The sequence below is a fragment of the Neodiprion lecontei genome, chromosome 4 (genome assembly GCF_021901455.1).
Source record: "Neodiprion lecontei isolate iyNeoLeco1 chromosome 4, iyNeoLeco1.1, whole genome shotgun sequence".
NCBI classification, from domain to species: Eukaryota; Metazoa; Arthropoda; class Insecta; order Hymenoptera; family Diprionidae; genus Neodiprion; species Neodiprion lecontei.
Genome location: NC_060263.1, coordinates 41,156,001 through 41,168,459, shown reverse-complemented (window position 1 = coordinate 41,168,459; position 12,459 = coordinate 41,156,001). Strand labels below are relative to the sequence as shown.

The following is a 12,459-nucleotide window of genomic DNA, read 5'->3' as shown; positions in this document are numbered from 1 at the left end:
TATTCATAAAGATTGGGACAAAATTTGCGACTGATGGGTTCGGCCGTTTCCGAGAAATCTTGCTCACCGACTTTGAAAACATAGTTTTGAGAAAAAGGCGTTCAAAGTTTCAAAAGCACTTTCAAACGCTCCGGGGCGTCTTTGCAAATGTGCGCGTAACTTGGAGAATATTTGTCTGATCGACAGGAAATTTTCTGTGTTTATACTCGAATATACGTAAATTATGAAAATGAAATTTAGAAAAATTACGATTTTTGAATAATCCTGGCTGGGTCTCAGTTTAACCGCGGCGGTTTCTAAGAAAAAATACGAATGTGTTCACACACAGATAAGAGAGAAGGAGAGGTTTAGCCGAGCAAGGATTACGGCCAGCTAATCAGTCGGTCGTTAAAACTTCTAAGATGAGGTCTGTAACTGTCACGCTTAGCCAAGCACTGCATAAAATTTCTACAATATCCTTTTCCGCATATTCACGACATAATTGTTGTATAGTTTAAAGTATCGACGAACCCTGTCGGGAATATTATTATAATAAATTTAAAACGGAACACGTCCGAGTCGACGACAACTCCTTTCGAAAAAAGATGAGTCTTTAATTTACTTGTACTCATTCCAATGTAAAAATAATTGTCTTCTACATATCAAAACGTAGTAGAAATTTCGAGAGTTTCATTAATAGTTTATAAGTAGGTACTCGTTGATGTATGTATTGTGCGAATGAATGCAACTATACATCGAAATAATAATGAGAGGAATATGAACGAAACATTATTTTTCATGTGCGTTATTTTGGCAAATAAATAACTAATCGACGTCAACGCAGACGATTCGCTTCTTCACTGTCAGATTGATTTTAAAATCTTCCCATACCTACGGAACGAAATTCACGCTGGAAAATATTTCGTTACAGCATGTAGCGCAGCTCTTGGGTGAAATTTTCCGGTATACCTAGAGAAAAAAAGTCGATGAATTGTGCGACAATTCCGCGATGTGTTTCAGCATTGGACTTTTAGGCGGTGATGAGATTTCATTCGGTTATTTTATCAGCTTTTTTTCTCTCTTGTTTTTCATTTTTCCACTTTATTTTATGGCTCTGCCTCCAGCGCAACAATCCTCTCTTGGCAATTACGATACACGGAGGGAGGCGCAGGGTTTTATCCCGAGATCCCATATGATCCCGATTGTGAGTATCTGGTGATATTCCAGGATCCCAAGGTTCCCTAATCCTTGAAATTCTCTCTCTCTTTCTCCCTTTATTCAGAGCCTGAACGCCACTTATCTTTATCGTCATCTTTCCCTGACCATGTCCGAACTTCGGGGTCGATTTTTACTCAAGTTTAAAAAGGTTCTAACACTCGACATGCATACGACGTTAGGGTGTTTTATTTTTTAACCTTTCTTTTTTATTTCTTTTTAAGGTACCACTCGAGAAATTTGTGACAAATACTGAAATAAAAAAAAAAAAATTACCCTCAGACCTGGAGGAGGTAAAAAAATATTAAGACGTAGCTACCGATCATTGTAATATTTTTGATTTATTTTTATGTGTACACCTTACGGACTTGTATACGGATGTGTTAGTTTGTTTTTTTCGTATCGTGGTCCAATTAATCATTGTTAATAAAAATCTATACTGAAAACGAAACAGGGACGTTAAGGTGATGCGATACTCTTATTTCGGTAACAAAAACTGTTATCCAAATTTCTCCGAGACGATTAATCTTTCGGATAAAAGACGAGATAAGCCAATTGTGGAATTTTTACGCGCAGTTTGCTGTTGATTTGTAAACGATTAATTGAAAGACGATACAAGAAAAAAACAAAGTAAAATCTATATAAATATAACTCCGTAAGATGTACACATAAAAATAACTAAAAAAAAATTAAAATAATTGGTAGCATCGTCTAAATATTTTCTTACCTCCTCCAGGTTTTACGACAATTTTTTTTTCAGTATTTGTTACAAATTTTTAGAGTGGGATCTTAAAAAGCAAAGTAAAAAAACGAACCATCCTAATACGACACAAGATGAAGAAATTAGAAATTAAACGCACATTCAAGTTCCCATTGTCTTTACACGTTATTCGCATACTGAAATTAATTACCGACTATTGCCCGAGATTTTCATAAGGGACATGATATCCACGCCCGAGGATAAAAAAAAAAAAAAACAAAGTTGTCGCTACAACCTCATCCTTGTATATTGAATAACCGGTGTACAAATTACTATCAAGTAATTTGATAATGATACAACAGCGCGGGAAATGACGACGTTACGGTATGATGTCAATTTTCTATCGACACAATGAAGCACTCAATTCTTTTTTTTTTTTTTCTAACGGATAAATCCACTTATCGTTATTTGACTTGAGTACTCGAGGTGTTTATGAAAGTCGTATGTGCTGCACTGCAGGCAGCGATACGGATGGATTATATAGGCGGGACATTTATTTTTTATTCTGTAATACGCTCGGCACAATAGGCAGAGTCATAACCGGAATTAATTTCCGTTCGACAATTTCATCATTCGGCTTGGAAACTGAGCACGTAGAAAAATATTACATTTAGCAATTTTGCGGAAAAATAAAGTAGACAAACGACAGGAAACACGAAAAATGAGGAGTTTGAGAAAAAAGTGGAATTAAGGTACCGTGAAACAAGTTCGCAAACATTCCTGACGTCTCGTTAAAAATTTGACCGTCTTTGGGAAATTTGAATGATCAATGAAATTTCATCGGCACTGTTCTTTGGCCGTTCATCAAACTTTTCAATACTAAAAGGACATCGTCATATCAATATCCAGATTATCTCGACAAGTGTTCTTCATCTCTGGCTATGCCATCATACATAGGTATACACAACGATGAAACCGGGAGGAAAATACAGGACGAAGGCTAAAGCGAGGGACATCGATTTCCGATCGTCTCGAATTCGGATGATCCGTTTCTGAATAGCAAAAGGACTGAAGGGAAGAGGGAAAAAAACGGGGGGGAGGGGGGGGGGGAAGAAAAGAGAAATTGGAAAAAGAGGATGAAGGAAGGGAGCTGGATAAGAAAAAGGGCAAAGGTAAAACAAACCAACACCATTTCGCCGGAGGAGCCAATCCGTAAAACAAATGCCGCGCGCTCATCCCACCACTCGTAAAGCTTCTTCGCATAGAGAGCGACGTCCGGAATCCTTAAGCAGGATGTGCAGGCGCTCTGCCCGCTCCTTAGACGTACCTTTTTGTCGAGCCAGCAGCGATTCGACGGAGACTGACTCGGTCGAGTGCTGACTGCTCTCTTCCGGCACGCCGAACCAAGCCACGTCGATTTTCGATACTCTTGTTTTCTCGATCGTCGATCATGAATTGAATACGTTCAAAGAAGGCTGCGGGACGCGACGCGACGCAACGAGAATTTCAAAGGCACTCTTCTACCTGGGGCCAAAGTGCGCAAAGTGAGATCGACACAATTCACACGCGTGATGAGCAAAAAGTTTACCGTGCTTTTTGGCATGCGGTGAAACTGCGAAAGATGTGAATTTTTTCGATGAACTTATTTTGCCGCGGAAACTCCGATATCGGTCATCATGTTCTGGGGTGGGGTTGAAATTTGGATTTTGAAAAGTTCCGAAAACACTGAATCACGAATTTTTTAGCGGCGAAAGTTGAAGTAAAGAAAGATTAAAGTTTGACGAAACATCAAAATTTCGAACAGCCCGGAACCCGAGGCTCAAAGTTACGAAAGAAGGAAATGCCGAAAGGGCGTAACTCCGACAAGTCAAAGTTTCGAAAGTGCGAAAATGAGAAAATTTAAAAATCTGAAATATAAAAATTCCGAATGATCCAAGATTTTTATGAAGATTAGATGAAGTTTCACCACTTTCATCTTTTTTTGTTTTGGATTTTTGATATTTTTACGTTCGGAATCCTGGTCATTCTGATTTTCGGTTTTTCTCATTTTTTACACCCACTCGTTGAGTAAACTACGCTGTGCGAGTATATTTTAACTTTTTGAATTTTACTCCATTGCAACTTTATTCATCGGAACTTTGCTCTATACGTAACTTGAACTATCGGAATCTTGCATTTCGGAACTTTGAGTCGTCGGGTTTCCAACCATTCGAAACTTTGTTTTTTCTTTAAAGTTTGTTTTCCTTACGTTCAAGTTTCGCCACCAAATAATTCGGAATTAGGCGCTTTCGAAACTTTTCAAATTCGAAACTTGAACCCCGCCCATCAGAACTTTATCGAACGCCTGGTGATTGGGATCAGGATTTGCAGTCTAGAAGAGAGACGAAGTCGCTTCCCTATCCTACCCGAGAACATGTTAGGTAATTTATAGGTATACCTATAATGAAATAAGACGTATAATGTATGTGAGCATGGAACATTTGCATGTTGAAAACGGGTTAAAGGAGGGTTAAAAGCAAATCGTAGGTTAGTGCTCGACTAACGTGCCGCAGCACGGCCGTGACGTAAATATTCTTACGTCTAGCATCCTGGGAGCTTTAGCTCTAGGTGCTCGTAACGGGTTCTCCGGAAGTCGCGGCCATAAACTACGCGAAAGAATATATTCCTTTTCCTTTTACGCGATGAAGCAAGAAACGAGTACCTAAAGGTTTTTGTTACACGCGTCAGGCGATACGCGTTCTGCATTATCTCCGCGCCTATCTCCGTTTTCCTTTTTCCTCGGTGTCGTCGTACCTACGTCAGGGTCGAAAATTGATGACCAAAAAATAATTTCGAAACCTCGGTCCGTATAAAAAAATCAATTAAAACATTCGCGGCACGGTACGTGCCAGGCAATACACGCAAGTGACCGATATGTCAAATTGTTGGAATGAAATCGGCTAATATTTTACACCGGACAGTTATGTTGGCATCACAGAGAAACCTACAGCGCCACAGTCGGCGGAGCGCGAAACTAACTCAATTGAGACTGAGTTTGTTTCGCGCTCGGCCGACTGTGGCGCTGTAGGTTTCTCTGCGTTGCCAACATCAGATTCGCTGTCTCAAATTCGTTGTCCCCAAATGTACGTATATGGGGCATTCCATGACATCTCGATCAAGATTCTACGCCGATGTCTTACAATTAGATTGGCTTTATAATTTTTTCGCATGAAAATACATGACGAAACACGCAATTACAAATTTTCGACCCGGCGTATCTGACGTGTGATTTAAAAACTCGAAAATAAAAAAAACCACTTTCCGAAGCCTGAAAAAATTCAGAAAACTCTTGTAAAATATAACAAAATTTTTCACGCCTATTAGAAGATGAAAATTTCATAAAATTATAAGATAAATAATAAATAAATAAAAAAATAGAACCTTATTTCATTATTGGTTTGCATTTTTTACATGAGAATTATACTTCGGATACGCTGGGTTGAAAAATTCTGTTTTTCGTCGTGAACTTTCATACGAATCTCATTGACGTAGAATCTTGATCGAGATGTCACGGAATGCCCCATATCTACGCGTCCGCGTGCGTCTGTGTACGTCTCGCCAGTTTCAATATTCGAGCAATTATAATTTGGCAAGACGATGCCCGCGGTTCTACCTCTGCTCCCCGAATACCTTGCGAATTGATCCCTTCCCCGGTTGAGCATCGCGGAAGGCTTCGACGTTCCGAATCGAAGTTTGTGCGGCGAACCAGGAGAGGCAGGCAAAGCCTCTCGGTTACTACCACAGGCGGCTATCTTGATTACCTTGTTTGATACAAGTTTGGATGTAAAACACAGCCCTTGGTCGAACGTACCGCAAGATAAGCCGACGAAAGCCGATCTCACCGACTTTCCTATACTACACCTACTGCAACCCTTTTCCGAACTCAGACTCGCCTGTCCCTGATTACGTCGAGTCTGATCGTTACCGCAGTCGGTAAGGTCGAAATCGTCGCTTTTATCTTGGATTCGGAAACGAGACAAAAGGCTGCGGGACTTTTTGTCTAAAAACCAGGAAGAAACGTCGCTGAACTGTACACGCGCCCTTCGCGTTGTTGCTTTTTTCACCCGATTCACAGCCGGATCCCGTAATCGTATCGTATATACATTCATATACAGCGAGATCCTGGGGGATTATACTCTGCGGGGTCTGCAGCTGCGCTGACGACGAAAGATTATCTCAAGTTTCTCGAGTCACGCCTGGCAATTAGGGAACCACGATAGCGGAAAATTGCAGACGGAAGCCTAGGTATGGCTTATATTAGAAGGAATTTACCGATAACGAGCGTCGATAAATTCTCAGGAAGCTTCCCGCCACGTTCTCGTAGGACAAGATTCGAATGCAAATTTAATCGGGTTAATTGAGATTGAATAGACACACTTCCGGCGCTTGATCCGTACTTGGTAATTATTTGTGAATTTGAAACTGTATAACATGCATACAATAGTAAATGAACGGCTCCGTTGTTCAGTAACGGATTATCAATGCCGTATGTTTATACTTCAAATACGCCTGGTATAGTTAAGATATTTTTTATTGTTACTTATAAGTCGGTGAGATTTTCTCAACCCTAGTCCAAGCGATGTTCAGAAAGTATTGACGTGGAGTTGCGGGGTTATACCTGGTCAGGAAACCGAGAAAAACTATCTTTCAAAGATTTTTCATGAAGAGACGTTTCAATTTATTAATATAAAAATAATGATTTTTAAAGATGCTATAGACAATCTCCGGGAGCATCTCTAAAAAAGGCGTCTTACGGTGAGCAAGACATCTCTGAACCGAATCATCCGTAATGAAAATACAAAAAAGTTTTATTGTTAGTCTATGTAAGGTATTATCTGGTCTTTGATCGAAGGAATAAGCAAAATATTAAATTTTAACAAAACGACGGGTTGTAAAAAAAAATTTCGATTTTCCACAAAAATTTTCGCCTTGATTTGTTTATTAAATAAAAAATATAGAAAAAAACCTTCGCTCAAACACTGGAAGATATATTCATAAATCTTGTGTGAAAATTTGAGACTGATCGGTTCAGCTGTTTTCAAGAAATCTTGCTCACCGACTTTGAAAACACAGTTTTGAGATAAAGGCGTTCAATTAAGTTTCAAAAAGCACTTTAACACGCTCTGCGGCGTCTTTGCAAATGTGCGCGTAACTTCGAGAATATTTGTCGGTTCGACGAGAAATTTTCTGTGCATATACTCGAATATATGTACGTACATTACGAAAATGAAATAGAAAAGGGTGTCGCTTTTCGAAAAATCCCGACTAGGTATGATACAACCACTTGAAATATTCTCACCGTATACGGAGGGAGCTTTTCCCGCTTTTCATAACGCGACAATATTCTTCAATCTTTCCACAAGAGGATCCCCTGCTCGCTGCAGGATGACATTGTGAATCCATGAAAGCGGCAAATCGAAGCAGCCAAGTAACGGCAAGCTACCTCCTGTACTCACGCTGCGAGATAGATTGTTCGATGCATGGTCTGCATGGTCTTGTACTCTTACCACGAACGACGCGAAGTGTTGACGAAATTTAATGTTGCAAATGCTGATAATTCGCGACAAAAGTAGTCAGTCGGGAGCTTTTGTTCTCTTCGTTTAATAACAAAGTGTCGAAATGGTTAATCTCTTGGCCCGAAAACTCGTTCACCTTATGTGGTAACTGTACCGAATAGCCTGCTGCCTAGGTGGTCGCAAACTCTATGGCAGAACAAAAAGAAAAAGAGATGAAGAAGAAGAAGAAGAAGAAGAAGAAGAAGAAGAAGAAGAAGAAGAAGCCCGACGGGATAAAATTTACGGTTATTGTTCGCAGCGAGAAATACAAGTCAGCTGTGCTTAACGGCTAGACATTAGTTACGAGAGATAAGTACCCATTTTGTCTCCATCTGCCCCGTTCCCTATTTCCCTCAAGATACAGACGTTAACCTCCGTTAAGGGTTGCCTCGTTTCATGCCGGAATATTTTCCCGCTGAGCTTGCAGAACTTCGGTAATCTGACTATTGCAGATGCCTGCACAACGGATTGCAAATTCAGATGCAAGAAAGCTGTGATGGCTTCACATGCATAAGTAATTACGGATCTATGGGATGTATAATCGGGTCGAAAAAGTGTCTAGTCAAGGGTTCGAAAAGTGTCACTCAAGATCATCTCACGTGTAGCTGAAAAGTGTCTATCACGTTATAGAACCAAATTTTAAAATACTGAATTTCATTGCATGTACAACATAAGAAAAAATAAAAAACATTACTCTGCCATTTTTCACACTTGAAAATCCCAACTGCTCGTTGAATTGCAATGAGAAATGATCGATTTCGTCCGTAAATGGATTTTCCATACAATATCTGATCGCGAGTTAGATTTAGGATAACGATAATGTGTTTTTTTCTGTATCGTAAGTTTATTTTCTCTGAATCGTAACGGTTGTGCACGCAGGATATTTTTTAACTATATACTGTCGAGCTCAGTGGAAGAATTGCTTCGTATTATTGCGAGGAAACTCATTTACATATCAGATGGGTCAGTTTCTTTTACAATCAGAATATAAATACGCTGATTTTGGGATGAAAAAATTTGACTTTGTTAACAACAAGGTGTTCACTCTTGAAATTGCATATTCTGAAACTTTTTCTCCGAATGAAAAAGTCGTCAAGATTGAACTTCATTAGCTTCGGTCGAGTTTTTCGAACCCTAGTTTGACATAAGTCTCTAACTTAAATCGGCTTACTCCAACAACCGTTTTTTCTTACACCTATTGCAACACCCTGAGATTTATCTTTTTGGAATGATTTGACTGTTATCATTTCGCCGGTTATATTCGGGTCGTTCCGAGGACAGTTAGTGTCGTTATCCTTTAGGGTAGCGGTGGTCGTTCAACGAAAGTTGGAATATCTTCTTCGGCGTTAAAAGTTCCACGGGAGAACGGTTATTATCCAGGTCGTAATGCTCATCGGTTAGGAAAGGCGAAATCACCAGGCGAGAATGGTCAAGCTTGCAGGACAGGGGACGGTTAGGGAGAGTCAGAGTGTTAAGGGAGGGAGGGAGGGTGTTTCCTATACGGGTGAAAGGAGCCTCGTAAAAACGACACTTTCCTGCGCTGGGTGTATGATATCGAGCCGAGACCCGAATCGCTTTATTCGCTCCTAAAATCTGACGAGATTTGTGACCTTCCGCAGCGGCAGTGTGCGGACCTCTGGGAGGGACGCGAGAATCAAGGGTCACGGAGGATCGAGTCCCAGAATCTGGAGAATGTCGGCGAAGTCTTATCGGACTCGCGTCTTCGCGAGCCTATCGCACGATTTTCATCCCCAATATCCCCAGGGGTTTAAATTTTTAGCCGCATGGTAGGCCTGCGGCAGCTGCTCCTGAGTCTTGAGATGAGACTGTGAATTAGTTTTCACGGTAGTAGCGACGTCGCTTTAAGAAAATCTAACTTTGTGTCGGCACCGATTCGTTCTAAAAGTGAGCGCTATTGCTCCGAGTGTAACTGACAAGTTAGATTGGGTTGGATGTAGTTGGCTTAAATTGCGGCAAAATTTCTTCCAGGGGAAAGGCCGTCTTAGTTTAATCCGAATTTCTCTGGCGCTGCTTCGAGGTAGCGTTAAAACGCTATGGTTGGCAGCCTCCGCTCTCTGAATGCGACACGCTTAAAAACGCGCACGGATCAATAATCATGTCCAATAATCACAATCGCGAATGTCACGCTAATGTAATAGGTGAATTAATAGTACTACACTAGATCGGTAGGATTAAAACTCTGGTTGAACCGGCGTTTCAAAAACACGGTGGAAATAAAAATCGTGACATCGAACTTGCCGATGTGACGATAAGATTTTTTTGATTTTTTTGTCTTGGAAGTGCAAATTTTACGTTTCCTAAGTGCTTTACGATGCTGAATGCGAATCTGATGTCAAAATTTATTAAAACCGAAAACAACCTCTAGAACTGGGTGAAAACAAGTGAATTATCAACATTGTTTTGCACAACAGTCTTGAATGAGACTTGTATGAATATTTATTTTGAGACGGTACGATTTTAGGCCGAGAATAGATGCAAACCCCAATACTATTTATATGCACCCCTCAGGAGGGTGAAAACTACCCCTATGCATTGAATTTTCAAAATCTAACGGCTATTCTGAGATATCTGTTTGTCAACCAATGAATTCCAAGCGTTCTTAGCACACCTTTATCGTCAAATTTCTCCACTAACGAATTACATTCACATAAATACGTTTTTTTCTTCACATGTTTATTTATAAAAATTACAAACAATCATGGATTTGCAAAAAAATTCTAATCATTCCAAGGTTTAAGTACTTTTTCACTTGAAAATGCAACAAAATTCAGGATTTGAAATGGAATAGAAAAGAAATGACAAAAAAAAGAAGGGTGCCACTGTAGAGGCTTCTGTAACTGGAGGGCAGTAGTTTAGTTCACGAAAGTGACATTAATTAGATTGCATGTTCAATTTTGTAATCGTACAGGCGCGTCTTCAAACCCTTGAACATATATCCAATATCGAGGTCCTCCCGGAGGTCCTTAGTTTCTCAAAATGAGGTTCAATTATGTCCCAGAATCCATCAGCGCGGTCCGGGTCCAAGAGAAATAGTTCTGTCTTGGGAATTTCAATACCAATGGATCCGGCGGTTCGTATAGTCTGTATACACTAGGCCTATACGTATACTCAATTCACGCCTTAGTACATGCAACCGAAGCGTCAGATGCGTGATTCACAAGCTACGCGCGGTGGGTATGGGGATATCATACTCCGAAAAAGATGTCTTTCGAACCGTAAGCTACGTGATTCTGGGTATCTTTTTATGCGGTGGCAATGATCTGTATACATATGTCGGCCCAACGATATATCTCTTTGCTAATCGCATTACAGAAGCCAAAGCTCGAAAGGGGCAAAAGGTCAAGGCTGCGACTAGATTCGAAGAGGAAAAGTAAAACAATCGTATACAGTTATGCGAGGAACCGTATTTTCCAGTATCCGTGACAAATTACTGATTTTGATTTAAATTATACTCCGTGTTAGTATATTGTATTAATCGGAAGTTGATTGCTTCCGAAGAGTAGCAAGGGGAGCGATTCCTTTTAAGAGGTAACACTGCTTTAGTATTTTGGCAAATTCGATTTTTGTTTTCTCTTTTTTTACTCAAACAATATTTTAGGGTCGTAAAAACAATATCCAGTTGGTTCTATTGTCAACATTTTTTTTAAAGGTTCCATTCTCGGCTTTGCCAAAGTGCCTCGGAGCGCGCGCTGAGTGCTCGTAAAACCTTAAGCGCATTTTTCTCGAAACCATTTTTTTCAAACTAGCAGGACGGATCACTTGAACGGACCGTTGCGTTGCGCGGAACGATGTACGCAGCCGTTTTTTTAATTGATGTAAACTTTTTTTTCGTCAACAATTAACTGCTCATTTATTTTTGACCAAAGTTCGATTCATTTCTTCAAAAGTGCACTATAGTATATAGATTATAAAATTTTTTGGTTTTCTGTTCCAGGTCTTACACTTTACGAGAAATCCGTTCTCCCGTGAAGGAGATTTAAAAAAAAGGGCGATTTCAAAGATTGGTTTTGTCGCCGCTATTTTGCATCAAAATGATAATAAAAAAAATTTTCTTCACACTTCAATACATGTGTTGAATAAACCCCCTGAAAAGAAGTCCTATTCATTTTTCCATAATACCAAAATACGCCGTCAAAGTTGGGCCTTTTTTCGGCCATTACTCCTCAAGTTACTGCACTTACATATAGATAGATACCCGTTGTATGTCATGCACGTCAGGTATCGACATAGTGTTACGTTTTTTTTTTTTTTTTACTTGACATAGAAACCCAGCTTCAGGCTAGTCATAGAAACTGCAACTTATTATTAGAATTATCTGATATAGGCTGCGCAGTGAGATGGGTCTGACAAAAGCGTAATAGGGGTAGAGTCGTAAGTGTGTGAAAGGTGAATCGATAGGTGAGAAGGTGAACGCTTTTCAATAAACGTACAGTTTCAAGAAATTTTCTACACACCCAATACACGGTATTACGAAGCGTGTGTAAGCGTAGGTGAATGCTTATTTAACGTCGTCACAGCTCATACGGCGATGAATTGGAAAACAAGGAAGATGAAACTTCGGACACCCACCTCAAGATGGGTTTTCAATAAATTTAATATTCTCGTATACATCGCGTCGTAGCGTGCCTTTGTTCGATCCATCTGACCCAGATACACGAGGATGCATTTACTCATATGCGCATGTACTCGTAGCCTCCTCACAGTATCGAACCATCGTCTTCGGATATTTTATTTTATTCATTGACTTTGAGACGCGAATAAAGTAGATCGAACAATCGTTTGATTATCGATGAAAATATCGAGGATTCCGAGTTTATCGATACCCCGCTTCAATCCTGTCCATATCAAACCATAGTGCTTATCAATGAATGAATCAAATTTACAATTAGTTCAACCCAGTGCAGGTATCCAATGCATTTGTAGATTGAAAAATTTTGCGAGAACATCCGT

The 12,459-nt window shown here is 39.9% G+C and overlaps 1 protein-coding gene across 2 annotated transcripts in view; it reads right to left on the bottom strand.

Annotated features, from left to right (window-relative positions):
• The window catches only part of LOC107219520 (alpha-mannosidase 2), an 81,689-nt gene that overhangs the window by 18,200 nt on the left and 51,030 nt on the right, over positions 1–12,459 (bottom strand). The gene's annotated exons all lie outside the window — the stretch shown is intronic.